Source organism: Tupaia chinensis, unplaced genomic scaffold (genome assembly GCF_000334495.1).
Source record: "Tupaia chinensis unplaced genomic scaffold, TupChi_1.0 Scaffold000183_1, whole genome shotgun sequence".
Taxonomy (NCBI): domain Eukaryota; kingdom Metazoa; phylum Chordata; class Mammalia; order Scandentia; family Tupaiidae; genus Tupaia; species Tupaia belangeri.
This window is the reverse complement of record NW_006159658.1, coordinates 227,955-241,254: the sequence shown is the minus strand read 5'-3', so window position 1 is coordinate 241,254 and position 13,300 is coordinate 227,955. Positions and strand designations below refer to the sequence as shown.

Below are 13,300 nucleotides of genomic sequence, written 5' to 3'. Positions count from 1 at the left end.
TTTTTTTAAGCCTTTGACGGCGATGTAAATACCACCCCTCCCCCACCCAAACGTGGGCGAGCCCCGCAGCTTTACTTTATTAATTTAGCCGTAGTCCGATGGCAGAGCGCTAATCCCAGCGTTTCATCCCGTTTGCGTTTCTGAATAGAGGTGGGGTGCGAATTCCGGGAGTGGGGTCATTATACTCCGTGCTGAATGTAACTTTGATGTGCTATACATTCTTCCAGTGTGCTGCTCTGTTCCCAGTAATTACCTGCCTCGTTCCCGCACGTTCGTGCATTTGGGTTAAATTCTACATCTCTGGAGAAAATATATGGGCGTTTTAATACGGAAGGTGTGTGTGTGTGTGTGTGTGTGAGAGAGAGAGAGAGAGAGAGAGGTCTTGGACTGTTCATGGTATTTCTGGACTCCCTTATTTACTGCATATAACCATTAAAATTTAAATGTGACTTATCACCTATTCTTTCACAAAATTTCATATTTTAAAGAGAATTTACTTCCATTTTTTTTTCTTTTGAAGAGATTTTTTGCTATAGGGTGTGTGCACTTGCCAGAGAGACAGAGACAAGGTGACAAATCAGCTTCCCTCCCAGGAGGAATGGTCATGCCACAATCCTTTCTCCATTCCTCTCAGGACTGCGGCAGTTTCAAGCAGCTAGATCTGGGACTCAAACCGGTGGTCAGCCATGTGGGAGTCCAGTGCCTTAACCACTACACCACCTGCTGGCTCCTTCAAAAAAAAGAAACACAATTTCTTAAAAGTAAGGAATTGTCAAAGTACTTTAAAGGTATTCACTTGGAATAAAAAAAATCTCTGAAATTCCAATCATGGAGATAAAATATTTCCTAAATTGTAATATATAAATCTGTGATTTTAAAAACAGTCCCAGTTAAATTTCTTTTCTAATGGTTACAGTGTGTTACTTAGTGTGTCCAAAGATTACTTGGAGGTAATCTTAGTGTATTCCTTTCTATCTTGGTTAGTGCTATTTCCTTCCTTCGTGTCATTGATTTAGTTGTTAGTTTGGCAACATGGCTGTTGATGTTTTTTATCTTTCTCTGTCTCCTTTTTTTCTCTCTTGTCTTCTCTTACCCCCACCAGGTGCTGGAGTCTGCTTATCTGGGAGGGGGGCAGTCTGAGAAAAGAGCCAAGAAGGGGAACTGCAAATTGAGTCACAAACCGTCCTCCACTCAGTCAAGAGCCACTTTTCTCTTCCTGCCTTTCCCCCTGCAGGGGGTAAGGAGCTGAGTAACCTTTAGCCCAGCTAAAATTCTACTTATCTTAATTTCTAGTGAATAGCATTCTTATTTTTCCTGTGTTTCCATAGAGTCCCTTATGAATATTTGTCAGTAGTAGTATCTGGGGGTGGAGGAGAGAGTGACAAGAAGTTTTCTCTTTTATCCCCCCTTCTTATTCAGTTGATCCTTTTCCTCTCGAGAGGAAAAATATTAACAACATCTCACAAAGCTTCTAATACTTCTCAGCCATATTGTGAAGAAAGACACTAAAGTGGACATTTTCTCTGAGCCAGTGAGCATACACCATGCCTCAGAGATTAGTTTGGGGCACATGGAGAAACATACTGTAAAATAATCCCCAGTTCCTCCTTTTCTCAACTTGTATCCTCCTGGGATTTGCTGCTGGGGTAAGTCACTAGATGTATTTCTCAAAGGTCCCCCCTCTATGAGCTGGAAGACGAATGGACCATGAATACTGCTGGGGCTGGGGGACGGGGACAGAGAGAGCTAGTTGTCCAACACTTTGGGAAACGAGTAGTTTTTGTCATCTTCTGGGGAGCAGGCATAGAGACATACACTGAGTGAAAATGGGTGGAGGAAGAACTTCTGTACCCACGAACAACATGTGAAGAGAGAGAGAACCAAACATAAAGTAAGGAGGGTGAGTTTTATTGTATATTGCTTGCTGACAATTGTTTTGGGGGCACTTCAGTGATTTGGATTCACAGAGAAACTTTATTTTATGGTGAGTTAGTTTACAGAGTACTCTGCACGTGGAAGTAAGCCATAAGCTTGGGAGAAAAGAACCTTTAGAAACGGTAATAGTTATTTTAAAATCTGAGGGAGGAGATCATGATAGCAACGGTGCAAAAAGTATTATTTTTAAATGTTTGCGGTGCGACACGTGCAGTTGTTTCAGGAGAGGTTGAGTAGGGAGATCAGGTACAGATGTTGGGGAAATCGTCTTTCATTACTTGGAATATTCCTGTTTGTCCTATCAAGATGGTTAAGAAATAATACAGTACCTCCAAAAATGTCTACATGGTGCATTTTAGATTCATGTGCCATATGTATCTGTGTATGTCTTAGATTTACAGAAAAGGAAGACTGACTTTCTGGCTTCATGGTAACTAATGCCATGGTGTTATTTTTAATGTTTTCTTTTCCAGTGTTTTTTTTTTTTTTTTCCCTCAAAATTGGCTTGAAGGACAAAAGCCACAGAGCTAGCCAGCTGTACTCCCTTAAAGGCTGGTCTGCATGTAATCCATCTGCTTATATCTTTTTTTTTTCTTACTGAAACTATGCTTCCTCCGAATGTTAACTGTTAACAAAGCTAATTATTTCACTATCAGTTTTATGTTGACGATAGAAAGTAGCATTAGGCTTGATTTTCTTTTCTTTTGTTTTTTATTAATTTTTTTCTTTTTTAAAAGAGAAATTAAAAAATAAATTTTAAATTTTGACAGCTACAGTGAGGCTTCATGGAGATACACATTGCCTAGTATTTAGTATTGAACTATTGATAGCTGTCTTTTTGGTATTCCTTTATGACTTGATATAGCAGATTCTTTTTTTTTTTAAATAATTATTTTATTGAACTTTATTTATTTATTTATTTATGTTAATTTGACCAGAGAGGGACAGAGTGAGAGAGAGAGAGAGAAAAAGCCGCCAGGTCCAGGACTCGAATCATGGTCTGCCATATGGGAGTCCAACTCTCTTAAACACCACGCCACCTGCTGGCCCAGATAATAGCAGATTCTTAAAATAAGTCCTATCCTTCAACTTCTCAGTCTATTGTGTTATCAGGTTCGGTGTTGCCCACAGTGGAGAATAAAGCAGATATGACTTCTAACTTCATGAAATTTACAGTCTGCTTTCATTGATTACTTTATTATTTTTATTTATTTATTTTTTTGGAGAGTATTTTTTTGCTATAGGGTGTGTGCACTCACAAGAAAGACAGACAGACAGAAAGCGAGAAATCATCCCCCAGTGGGGGATGGCCATATCACAATCCCTTCTCCTCTCAGGATCTTGGGCACTCACGCACACGCACCTAATGTGAGTTTAAGCCACTGGGTCCGGGGCTTGAATCGTGGTTAACTACATGGGAGTCCAGCAACATAGCCATTACGTCAACTGCTGGTCCCTCATTATCCCTTTTTTTTTTTTTTCTGGAGAGGTTTTTGCCATAGGGCGCGTGCACTTGCCAGACAGAGACAGACAGACAGACAGAAAGCAAGAAATCACCCCCCAGGGGTGATGACCACGCCGCAGTCCCTTCTCCGTTCTCCTGGACACGTATGCTTACGTGCCCGGCATGAGTTTTAAGCCACCGGGTCCGGGATGCAAACTCCGGTCAACTACATGGAATCCAGCGACATAGCCATTACGCTAACTGCTGGTCCCACTTTTAACTTTTCATCGGCCAGTCATTCCTCCCCGCAGTGTCTGGAGGGTCTACTAGATTATCATGAAATGTGTACCAATTTGAATTGAAGAGTTGGCAAAACAGAAATCTAGTTAAAAATTTATATGCCTGATTAATTTTACTACCTTTTTCCCCCCAAAAAAGACAATACATCTTCAAGTTTGTGACCAAAAAGTTCCATAAATGTTTTTACTCTGTATTCAGCTTCTTACATTCCATTTCTTTTTTATCTTTCTGATACTAGCTCTTGGCTTAGTGTTCTTACAAATTTAGAAATAACATCTCCAAAATAGAACATGGAGTTACTATATAAGATCAGACCACTTATTTCTTACTACTCTGCTTTCCCATTTTGGGAAGCATTTGAGTATTTGATACTTTATCAAAAAACTGCCTCTTGAAAATTCATGTGAGTTTGCCCAAATAGCAGTCTTGGAATTCTTCTTTTACTAGAGTTCTCAGTTGTTAGCTTATTCCTTTGTTTTTAATTTTATTAAAAAAAAAAAAAGTTTGTGCTATAGGACGTGTGCATTTACCAGAAACAGAAGCAGGTAGAGAGAGAGGGGAAAGTGAGACATCACCCCCCAGGTTGGATGGCCACACCATGATCCCTCCTTCACCAGTTTCCTCTTGGACATGTGTGTACACACAACATGACTTTTCAATGTTCTAGGTCTGGAACTTGAACCAAACAGCCCTGTCAGCCATGTGGGATCCAGCATCTTAACCTCCATGCCACTTGCTGTTCCTTAGTTTGTTCCTTTGACAGATGATATATTGTAGTTAGCCATATCCGAAAAGCTTTGGACTTGAATAAATGAATAGCTTTTTGTCTTGTTAAAATTATTATTCTGGGGCCAGCAGGTGGTGTGGTGGTTAAGGTGCTGGACACTCCCACTTGGCTGACCATGGTTTGAGTGCCAGACTTGGTGGCTTAGGCTTACTTTCTCACTTCCCCTCTCCCTCTCTCTCTTGGTGGTCAAGTTAAAATAAATGAATGAAGGACCAGCAGTTGGCATAATAGCTGTGTTGCCTGGACTCTTACGTTGTCGACCGTGGTTTGAGTCCTGGACCCAGTGGCTTAAACTCAAGCCAGGTGCATGTGCGTGCGCGCCCAAGATCCCAAGAGGATAATGGAAGAGAAGGGATTGCAGCGTTTCCATCCTCCCTGGTGGGTGATTTCTCACTTTTTGTCTCTGTCTTTCTGGCAAGTGCAGATGCCCTATAGCAAAAACTTCTCAGAAAAAAAGAAAAAGAAAAAATGAATGAGTGAATGAATGAAATCATTCTAAAATATATATATATATATTCTTTTGGCCAGAGGTATGTGTGCTTGCCAGAGACAGACTTGGAGGAGCAGGAGAAAGCGCCTCCTGCATCCCCCTATGGGGAATGGTCATGCCACAATCCCTTCTGTTTTGCTCTTCTTTCAGGATTTTGGGTACCTGTAGACAAGTGCTTGGTGTGTGTTTTAAGCTACTGGGGCCAGGACTTGAACCATGTGGTAAGCCATATGGGTTCCAGCTCCCTTAACCACCAGGCCATACATAGACTGGCCCTCTTTAACATTTTGAAAATAATTTCTTTCTTTTGTGTGGGACAGTGACAGGGAAACAGGCACTCCTCAGTGAAGTCCTCATGGCCATGACTCACCCTTTGTCCAGCCAGCCTGGACCAGAAAAGCATCTGTGTACAGCTGACATGCTCAGGGAGGTACCAGTATGTGAACACAGGACCTTTCCTGTGTGGGTTCAGCTGTGTCACACTGTGCCATCATGTTGCTCTCCAACTATTTTTCAAAGTAATGTCTGGAAAGAAAATTTGGTGGGAAGGCCTGACATTTATATTATAATCTCTACTGATTATTGTATCTCAGGAACCTTTTCAAAATTTGTATTATATTTCAGAACTACTTTTTAAAATATTTATTTATATTTATTTATTTCAATTTGATGGGGGTGGGATGGTGGGAGGAGAGAGAGAGAAAGCAAGCTGCCAGGTCCGGGGTCAAACCACTATTGGCCATGTGGGAGTCCAACGCCCTTAACCACCACGTCACCTGCTGGACCCCAGAGTTACTTTTTAAAATCTGCAATTGGGTGCTTGTGCTCTCTAGGAGAAAGAGAGAAAGTGAGAAAGCACCACCTGGGAGGATGGCCATGCTGCAATCTCTTTTTGTCCATCCTCCTCTCAGGATTTTGGGCACGCATATCGGTCTTGACTTTCAAGCTGCCTGGTCTGAAACTTGAACCACACAGCCAGGCATGTGGGATCCAGTGCTCCAAACTCTACGCCACCTACTGACCCTTTCAGAGATTTTATTTTGTATGTAACTTTTCTCTGTTAAGTGAAATTATTAGAAACTTCATTTGGGGACCAGCAGCTAGCATAATGGCTTTGTCACTGGATTCCCATGTAGTCGACTCTGGCTCGCGTCCCGGACCTGGTGGCTTAAACTCATGCCGGGCACGTCGTGTGTGTGCGTGCCCAAGATCCCGAGGTGAGAATGGAGGAGAAGGGATTGCAGCGTGGCCATCCCCCCTGGGGGGTGATTTCTCGCATTATCTCTCTCTGTCTCAGTCTGTCTGGCGAGCGCACGCGCCCTATAGCAAAAAAACCTCTCCAAAAAAAAAAAAAAGAAACTTCATTTGGATTCCATAGAAACTTTTTTTTTTTTTTTTTTTTTTAGTTTTTACCATAGGGCATGTGCTCGCTAGAGACATACAGAGAAAGGGAAAGCGAGAGATCACCCCCCAAGGACGGGGTGGCCACACCACAGTCCTCTTCTCCATTCTCTTCTTTGGATTTTGGACATGCACGTACATCTTCCCACTGTAATTTTTTCAAGCTACCTGGTCTGGGGCTCAGACCGTGGTCAGCCATGTGGGAGTCCAGTACTTTAACCACCATGCTACCTATGGGCCTTCAGAACCATATTTTTTTTTTTAAGTTTAGTAGGTTTTATATACTATTTTAAGAATTTTAGTAACTACCTGTAATTTAGGTGACAGTACCATTTGAAGTTTGCAGTTAACTTATTCATGACTTTTCCAGTTTTCTTTTTGTTGTGGTAAAATACACATAACATGTCCATCTTATCATTTTATTAAGGTATATAATTTAGTGGTATTAAGTATGTTCATTGTGTTACATACTCATTTCTATCATCAAGTTCCAGAATTCCTTAAGTCTTGGAAAACTGGACCTCTAGACCCATTAGCCTCTTGGAAGTACTATAATATTTTCTATTTGTGAATTCAACTATTCTGGGTGTGTTAGTGAAATCATACAGTATTTTGGCTTATTTTAAATTTTTAATTATTTTTTTGGAAAGTTTTTTGTTTTTGTTTTTTGCTATAGGGCATGTGTGCTCACCAGAAAGATACAGACAGAGAGACAGAAAGTGAGAAATCACCCCCTGGGGGGAATGGCCACGTAGCAATCCCTTCTCCATTTTCCTCTCGGGATCTTGGGCATGCATGCACATGTGCCCAGTGTGAGTTTAAGCCACCGGGTCCAGGACTCGAACCGCGGTTGACTACATGGGATTTCAGTGACATAACCATTATACCAACTGTTGGTCCCTATTTTTATTTATTTTTATTATATATTTTTTTTTTTAAGAAAGATTTTTGCTACAGGGTATGTGTACTCGCTGGAGACACAGAAAAGGAGAAATCACCTCCCAGGGGGGATGGGCACTCCGCAGTCCCTTCTCTAGTCTCCTTTTGGGATTTTGGGCATGCATGCGTATGCATCCTCTGTGAGTTTTAAGCCTCCAGGTCCGGGACTCTAACCATGGTCAGCCATGTGGGAGTTCAGCGCTTTTAACCACCATGCTACTTGCTGGCCCATGTATCAGAATTTTCTTCCAGGCTAAGTAATAGTCTCTTTGAAACTCTGTGTTCAGTTTTTTTGAGTAAATATTCAGAAGTTGAATTCCTGGATAACATAGTAATTTTATTTTTAATTTTTTGAGGAAAAGTACTATTTCTTCAGTGGTTAAACTTTTTTACATTTCCACTAATAGCATACATGGTCTCCTGTTTTCCACATCCTTGCCAGTACTTGCTATATTCGGGGTGTGTTTTAAAATGTTTATTTATGGAGTCAGCAGGTGATTAAAGGCACTGGATTCCCACATGGACAACCACGGTTTGAGTCCCAGACCTGGTGGCTTGCTTTCTCACTTTCTATCTCTCTCTCTCTTAATCACTCACTCAGTCTCTTTCTGGTCTTATTAAAATAAATAAAAATAAAGTTAAAATAACTTTTAAAACTTGTTATTTATTTATTTTGCGGGGTTTGGTTTTTTTTTTTTTTTTTGAGAGATTTTTGCTATAGGCCATGTGCACTTACTAGAGAGACAGTAAGAGACAGAGAGATAGAAACCCCAGGGGGGACTGGCCATGCCACAGTCCCTTTTCCTCCATTTTCGCAGGATCTTGGGCACACACACATAAGTTCAGTGTGAGTTTAAGGCACTGAGTCTGGGTCTTGAATGGCGGTAGACTCTGAGAGTACAGTGATATAACCATTATACCATTTGCTGGTGGCAGTGTGGGTTTTTTTTTTTTTTTTTGAGAAAAGATTTTGCTATAGGGCTTGTGCGCTCGACAGAGAGACAGAAAGAGAAATCACCCCCTGGGGAATGGCCACGTTGCAATCCCTTGTCCTTCATTCGACTCTCAAGATTTTTGGGCATGCATGCACACGCACCCGGTGTGAGTTTAAGCCACCAAGTCTGGGACTCGAACCATGGTTGACTACATGGGAGTCCAGCAACATAGCCATTACGCCAACTGCTGGTCCCTGCAGTGTGTCTTTAAAATTTTAATGAACTATACAGTATGTGTGCTTTCGGGAAAGAAACAGAGAAAGAAAAGCACCTCCTAGGGAATGACCGTGTAGCCATCCCCTCTGCATTATCCTCTTGGGATTTTGTGCATGTATACACCTAAGCCCAGTGTGTCTTTTTCAAGACTTTGGGTCTTGGGATTAAATTACGCAGTCAGTTATGTGGGATTCAGCCACCTTAACCACCATGTCAGCTGGTTGGCTCTGTGTGTGTGTGTAGCATGTGTGGATGGATGCATGCATGGGGTGAAGAGGGTCTTTCAATGTATTGTCAATTTTGCATTATTGTTACTGGTTGATTTAGCTTAACATCCTCAGGTTTCATCAGGATTTTGGGCGCGTACGTGTGTGCCTGGTGTGTTTCAAATCAAGTAGGCAGGGTATCTGAACTTAGTCATGTGGCTTCCAGCACTTGTACCACTTGTGTGTGTGTGTGTGTGTTGATAGTAGCTGTGACTGAGGGTTTGCAATTTTGATTTGCATTTCTCTATGAATAACCAGTGCCAAGCATCTTACGACATTTAAGCATCAGATTGTTTTTAGTTATATGAGTACAAAAACTATGTCTCTTGATTATAGTGGCCTCTATGTAGAGTGCATAGTAGGCCTGCTAATGTTAATTGAATGCTAAATCTTGGGGATTTAGTTCTTTCAGATTCTTAGCTTATCTGGGGTTGTGACTTCTGAGTTTGAACTGTTTGCTAATATTTTTGCTTTAGTACTATTCTGTTGGAATATAGAAATATAGGAGTACAGTGAAATAAATATGAAAATAAAATGAAAAATAGTGATGACCTTATTTGTTAGTGTGAAGAAAACTTCTTACTTATGGAAACACTCAATACTGGGTCTGTCCTCTAGCCTAGTGGTTAAGGGAGCCAAGTCCCACATGGCTGACTGTAGTTTGAATTCTTGCCCCAGTGGCATAAAAAAACATGCTGCGAATGTGTGCCCAGAAATCCAACAGGATGGAGAAATGGAGAAGGGATTGTAGTGTGACCACACTCCATCAGGTAGTGCTTTTTCTCTCTTTCTCTGGTAGAGCTCTTGCTCTTTGGCAATTAAAATCAAAAACAAAAACCACTCAATACTACTACTTGATGACTTAAAAAAATCTTGTGATGGAAATAATTTTGAACAAGGTAGAGGGTATAGTTTGTTGTTAGGGTAAGGCTTAGCAATTTATAACAGAAGAATCCCTAAAATATTATTGTTGTAAATAAGATAAAAGTTTAAGTCTTTCTCATGCAACAGATGTAGTAAGGAGTCCACAGCCATGGTGCTACACCATTGTTAGGGTTCAAATTTCTTCACATAACTGCCCTTGCTTAGAGTTCACACCCTGTCCCTCACAGTCCAGATGGATGCTGGAGCTGTGGCCTGAACATACATATTTTAGGTAGCAGGAGGGAGAATGTGCCAAGGGAGAGTATGGCTTCTGGACATGTAGTCCTTTTTTATCCAGATCTCTTTGGACATAATTTAGTTATGTGACCACAGCTAGCTACAAGAAAGCCTAGGGAATACAGTGTTTTAGTTCCATGACATTGTGGTCAGCTAAGTAACAGGTATCTTATTACTGAGGAAGAAATAGACAATGGATATTGGGAGACACCTGGCAATCTTTGTCATAGAATCTGTGGAATTCAAAGTCACTCTGAGCTCTAACGGTCTCTGATTCTTACTTTAGACAAATTACCTAACCTCTGTTAGAAAGCTTTAGTGTAAAATGCAGTCACGGTTTCGTTGTGAAGACTTTTGGCACATTCAGTTACTCAAAATGTGAATTTCTTTATCCAAATTCTCTTTGATACGATCTTTACATGTAGTAGAAAAGAGTACAAAGTCCTGGCTCTGTTATTTTGGGTACATCTTTAAAAAAGAATAGTATATGCCCTTGTTCCTAACATAATTACTATATACAGATTAAAGTGAGAAAATGTATGCGAAAAGTGTTTCGTGAAATCCCGGACCTGATGGTTCGCTTTCCCTCTTTCTCATTCGCTCTGTCCTTCTCTAGTCAAATTACAATAAATATATACATAAATTAAGTTCAATAAAATAATTATTTAAAAAAGGAATTATTTAATTTTATTTATTATTTTTAAATTTGCTGTAGGACACATGTGTGAGAAAGAGAGAGAGAAAGACCAACCAGGTCTAGAGCTCAAACCACAGTCAGCCATGTGGGAGTCTAGCACCTTAATTACCATGCCACCTGCTGGCCCAAGTGATGATTTTCTTTTTGTTGTTGTTAAAGAGTTATTTATTTAATTTTATTTATTATTATTTTAGAATTTACTATAGGGCAAACGCACTCACCAGAGAGAGAGAAGGTAGCAAAGCTGCCAGGTCCAGGTCTCAAACAATGGTCAGCCATGTGGGAGTCCAGCACCTTAACCACCATGTCACGTTGATGTTAAATGGGGGAACCAGCAGTTAGCGTAATGGCTATGTTGCTGGACTCCCACGTAGTCGACTGTGGTTCACGTCCTGGACCCAGTGACTTAAAACTCAAGCCGGGCGCGTGTGAGTGCGTGCCCAAGATCCCGAGAAGAGAATGGAGGAGAAGGGATTGTGGCGTGGCCATCCCCCCGGGGGGTGATTTCTCGCTTTCTGTCTCTGTGTCTCTCTGTCTGGCGAGCGTACGTGCCCTGTAGCGAAAACCTCACCAAAAAAAAAAAAAGTTGATGTTAAATGGTAAAGCCTTGGGGCCAGCAAGTAGCATGATGGTTGAGACACTGGACTTGCACATGGCTGACAATGGTTTGAGTGCTGGCCCTGGAGACTTGCTTTTTCACTTTCCCTTTTTCTCTCTCTGGTGAGTGCATGTGCCCTATAGCAAATTTTAATAAATAATAAGTAATATGAAATAATTCTTTAAAAAACGGTAAAAGCTTTATTACTAAATAAATAGGCACATAGTATGAGTTGGAGGAAGACTTTTGGGACTTAGATACTATTGAAATTCAAGCTATGAAACTTAGTATTTAAAAAAATTTGGAGAAGGGAAGTCTCAGCTCTGTTTACCTCAGTGTTTTAATCTGTAAAGTGGTAGTTGTATATCTGAGGCTGAATTGAAATAGTATGTGTAAAATGTTGATGGAGAAACCAAACTAAGATTCTGAGGGAGGTTTATTCTAAGCCAATGTGAGTGGCTGTGGCCATGGGAAACTTAAATCTCAAGAAACTTTGAGAATGTGCTTCTGAGGCTTGAAAGCAGAAGTTTCAATCAAATTATGAATCAGGGGACTGGCAAGTGGCATAGTGGTTACAGCACTGGAATTTCACACAGCCAACTGTGGTTTGAGTCCTGGACCTTGGCGGTTTGAAAAAAACACTGTGTGCATTGCATGTACATGCATGCCCCAAATCCCAGAGGAGAGTGGAGAGGGGATTGTGATATGGCCATCCTGCCGGGGTGTGATTTCTCACTTTCCTTCTCTGGTGAGCACGCTCAACCTATGACAAAAACCTTAAAAAAAAAAGAAATTGGGGCCATCAGGTGGCGTGGTGATTAGGATGCTGGACTCCCACATGGCTGACCACAGTTCAAGTCCTGGACCTGGTGGCTTGCCTTCTCCCTTTCTGTCTCTGTCTCTCTTTTTCTCTGGGCAAGTAAAAAAAAAAAAAAGTAATAATAAATAAAATTAAGTAAATCTTCAAAAAAAATTGTAAATTGGGACCAGAAGTTAGTGTAATGGCTATGTCACTGGACTTCCATGTAGTCGACCGCTATTCGCGTCCCGGACCCGGTGGCTTAAAACTCATGCCGGGCACGTGTGCATGCGTGCCCAAGATCCCGAGAGGAGAAGGGATTGTGGCATGGCCATCCCCTCTGGGGGGTGATTTCTCGCTTTCTGTCTCTCTGTCTCTGTCTGTCTGGCGAGCGCACGCGCCCGAAAGCAAAAAAAAAACCAAAAAACACACCCCCCCCAAATAAAATAGTAAATCAATACATGGAGGGTATCCATTTGTTTGACCTGAGAAGGCAGAATAGTTCTGAGAGGATGAACAAGACCCTGAATATATCTCAGAACCTTAGTCTGAAAAACTACCCTAATTGTTGAACATTCCTTCATTTGTGATTTTAATCCTGTAAAGGGAAATTGTCTTCATAATAGAATAAGGATGTTGGACAGTGCAGTGGCAAAAGCATGACACTCTGGATATGGACCAGGAAAATGTCCATGTGGGTCAATCCACATTGAGACTCTGCTGGGAGTGCTGTCACTCATTTTCTCTCTTGTTTCATGAAATAATCTGTAAAAGTAGAATTTTTTTTTTTTATACATTTTTTTCTTTATTTACATTCATTCACTGTACATCATTATAGCATACAAAATGAGATTTTTCCATTGAGAATACACTGTATATTGGCTCAATCAAGCACATCAACATATGTGTTATTGTCAACAAATCATTTTCCATTTCTTGTTTTCTGTATATTTTGCCTTTTTTCCCATCCTTGATTCCCTATCTCACCCTCTGCCATCTCCCACCCTCCTCCCACACTGTGTCTGGTATCTATTGTTGCTTTCTATGCCTCCCCCATTTTATTGTTTCACTAAATATCTTAATAAATCTAAATATTTTCAATAGCAAGCACAGCTTATATGTACATATCCATGAACACAAGACTGACTTTAGGCATAAACCTCAGTGAATAGAACAAACATACTGTAAAGTAGCACCTAACTAAGGCTATATAGCTTAACTGCAGTCATCAAATAGGTATTTCTAATGCCTTTTTTTTTTCTGAAATTTTTT

General features: G+C 40.8%; 1 protein-coding gene across 6 annotated transcripts in view; it reads left to right on the top strand.

Moving 5' to 3' along the window:
- The window catches only part of RIMKLB (ribosomal modification protein rimK like family member B), a 111,845-nt gene that overhangs the window by 22,987 nt on the left and 75,558 nt on the right, over nt 1-13,300 (top strand). For 4 of the 6 annotated variants that reach the window (XR_334272.3, XR_334270.3, XR_334271.3 and 1 more), the window contains exon 1: nt 1,360-1,900. The exons of 1 other annotated variant lie outside the window; for it this stretch is intronic. The gene's annotated coding sequence lies outside the window, so the exon portion shown is untranslated. Of the gene's footprint in view, nt 1-1,359; nt 1,901-13,300 lie in introns of those variants that run through there. One more of the 6 variants, XM_014587101.2, reaches the window with a different exon arrangement.